This window comes from Jaculus jaculus, chromosome 8 (assembly GCF_020740685.1).
Source record: "Jaculus jaculus isolate mJacJac1 chromosome 8, mJacJac1.mat.Y.cur, whole genome shotgun sequence".
NCBI lineage: Eukaryota > Metazoa > Chordata > Mammalia > Rodentia > Dipodidae > Jaculus > Jaculus jaculus.
The window spans coordinates 131,257,732-131,261,176 of NC_059109.1; the positions used below are offsets into that span (position 1 = coordinate 131,257,732).

A 3,445-nucleotide genomic window follows, 5' to 3' on the forward strand; every position below is an offset into this window, starting at 1 on the left:
ACCTTGTGCCCATCAGCCTTTCAGCCCTGTGACATGTATCCGAGAGTCACACTTAGAAGAGAAAAGGTTTATTTTGGCTGATGCTTCCAGAAGGTTCAGTCCAGAGCCAGCAGGTTCCTTGCTTTGGGTCTGAGGGAGAAAGCAGAGCATGATGGGAGTAGGTGACAGCTGTCCCCGCGATCCTCCTACCTCTGCCTCCTGAGTGCTGGGATTAAAGGCATTTGCCTCCACACCTTCCCCTCCCCATTAATTTTTTTTTTTAAATTCTCTTGGACATCTCCTTGTCTTCTGTCTTCTCCGCAGGCTGCTTCTTTAATCCCTTCATTTTCCTCGTTTGTAATTTGCTCAGGTCTTGCTTCTGCATGTGGATTTGTCCATAAGTTGTACCAAAAGCATCCTGAGAGACGTTCTTCCTCTTCGTTGGTTTGAGCACTTTAGGCATTTTCATAGATAACTTGTACAGATCATCTGATGCTAGCTGTGGCCTCCTAAGACCCAGATCCGAGGAAGGTCCCACCTCCTCCAGCTCAATCCGTGGTGTCCGGCAACGAGACTTCTTCAACAGCAACTCATAGCTTCGGAAGTAAACCTTCCCGCTTAGCGCAGTGAAGTGCAGGGCATACTCCAATCCAGCCAGTCGACCATTTGGCGCTGTGGGGCCTTATTCTTAACATCTTTTAGAGACACAAATTTCTCAATGCCTAATTCAATCATATCCAGCACATGGTAGTCATACATACGACCTATTACTAGATTATTTGGAAGTTTCTTGTCATGGGAATCAAACATGAGTAAAGAGCAATCTGACTTCTTTGAGAAGAATTCCAGTGATGTCTGATCCTCAAACGGTCTTGTAATATTTTACTTTTTATACAGAACCCCCTACGGTTTCTTCAGTGCATACATATCTCTGAGGACTTGCATCACGGTGGCATTTGCGTTTCCCCCTTTAATCAGCATGGCATTTTTAATATTTTCACTGAGTTTTGGTTCTCTCTTTTCAAGAAATCGTTTGGCCCTTTTTGTTTTGGGTTTTACAACCTGATCCAAGGCATCCATCTCTGCTGCAACCCGGTCCCCAGCCAACGGACACACGTGCGCCGGGCGGAGCCTGACTTTAACTTTTTGAGGAAATTTTATACACTGATTTTCATAAAGCCTGGACTAATTGGCATTCCCATTAATGGTATAAAATGGTTCCTTTTCTAAATTTAATTAATTAATTAATTTGAGATAGAAAGAGCAGAGGGAGAGAGAGAGAGGGAAAGAGAGAATGGGTGCACCCCAGCCTCCAGCCACTGCAAAAAAAAAAAAAAAAATCCCTCCAGACACATGCTCCACATTGTGCATCTGGCTTTACGTGGGTACTAGGGAATCAAACCTGGGTCCTTAGGCTTTGCAGGCAAGCGCCTTAACTGCTGAGCCATCTCTCCAGCGCTAACAGTTCCTTTTCTCCTTACCCCTTCACCAGCATGCTATTTTTGTTTCCGTGGTGATAACTACTGAAAGAGTTAAGATGGGGATAAGATGGACTCTCAACACAGATTCAGCTCATCTTCCCCCAATGCCCAATGCTGCTGGACATTTTTTCATGTATTTATTTGGACATTTTTACATCTTTGGAGAACTATCCATTTAACTTATCTGTCTACTTATTGAGTGGATTATTTGTTCTTTTGATGCTTATATTTTTTTGTGCCCTTTATACAGTCTAGGTAAGTCTCTCCAGTGGCACCTTTGTCGAGAACTAGAGCCATGTGGCATCATTTCTGGGCCCTCTGTTCTAGTTCATCGATCCACGTGCCTGTCTGAGTGCCATATCACCCTGTCTTCAGTCATTTGTCCTTAGGAAGCTGGCTGTCTGTTGCAAGGTACCACTGTGAAGACCCCCAGCCAGTGAGAAACAGAACTAGGCTGCGTTCATGGGAATAAGAAGCAGGTTTCCTTCCTCTGCTCAGGCCTCCCGATGAGACCTCAGCCCTGACAGGCCCTGGCTGTAACCAAGGTCCAAACACCCCCAGGTGGAGACACTTAGGCCGCTAAGTCCTGTCCCCATTCTGACCCTTGGAAACAGTGAGGTGATATGTGCTTGCTGTTGAGTTTGAGGCATGTGCTATACAGCAATAGGTAACTAATTAATGTAACATATTGCTCTCTAACATGTGAAGGGTCTGAGTTGTAAAATACATGTGGTCCTAAAGGAGTCAGATTCAAAAACCTTTTTGAGGGCTGGAGAGATGGCTCAGTGGTTGAGGCACTTGCTTGCAAAGCCTAATGATTGTGGTTCGATTCCCCAGTACTCATGTAAAGACAGATGCCCAAAGTGGCACATGCATCTGGAGTTTGTTTGAAGTGGTTAGACACCCTGGTGAGTCTATTCTTTCTCTGTCTCTCTCTTCTTGCAAATCAATGAATATATTTAAAAAAAAAAAAACCTGTCTGAGGGATAATGCATATGTACTTCTTGCTTTACAGGGCCCTTAGGCTAATCGGAATGAGATCATATTTATAAAGTGCTTACAGTCCTGTGTGGCACATTGAATTCATAGATAAATACTAGTTACTCTTAACCTTGCTGATACTTCTCCTTTGTCAAGTGAGAGTGCATTCATACCACTGCTCCGGTGAATACATTATTCTGTTACTTGCTTCCCTTCTTTAACATTTTTTTCAAAACTTTTTCTTTGTTTACTTTATTTATTTATTTGAGAGTGACAGAGAAAGAAAGAGGCAGAGAGAGAGAGAGAGAGAGAGAGAGAGAGAGAGAGAGAGAGAGAAAGAAATGGGCATACCAGGCCTTCTAGCCACTGCAAATGCACTCCAGACATGTGCGCCCCCTTGTGCATCTGGCTAATGTGGGTCCTGGGGAGTCGAGCCTCGAACTGGGGTCCTTAGGCTTCACAGGCAAGCGCTTAACTGCTAAGCCATCTCTCCAGTCCACTTAACATTATTTTACAGTCTTCCAGGTCAATATAAAGATTTAAATCATTTGTGGCTACAGAGATGGCTTAGCAGTTAAGGTGCTTGTCTGCAAAGCCTAACGACCTAGGTTTGATTTACCAGTACCCACCTAAGCCAGAATCATAGGTGCATGTGTCTGCAGTTTGTTTGCAGTGGCTAGAGGCCTTGGCATATTCATTCTCTCTCTCTCTGTGTATATATGTACATGTATGTGTGTGTGTATATATATATATATGCCTCTTTCTCTCAAATAAATAAATTATATATGTATATATAAAGAGAGAGATATTTGAATCATTTTAATTAATCAAATTCCCCACTGATCAATATTTATTTCATTTCTAGTTTTTTTTTTCTTTATTTTGGTCATGATAGATAATTCTGGAAACACATCTGGAGAATATTTTTAAGTGAACTATGTAGTCAGAATCTAAAATTGATTTTCAAGGCAAGCTTATAGAGGTGTAATTAAGGCACAGTAAGA

General features: G+C 42.6%; 1 pseudogene; it reads right to left on the reverse strand.

Annotated features, from left to right (window-relative positions):
* Nucleotides 1–259: 259 nt before the first annotated feature.
* Nucleotides 260–1,059, reverse strand: LOC123462977 (annotated as a pseudogene).
* Between the last annotated feature and the right edge of the window lie 2,386 nt (nucleotides 1,060–3,445).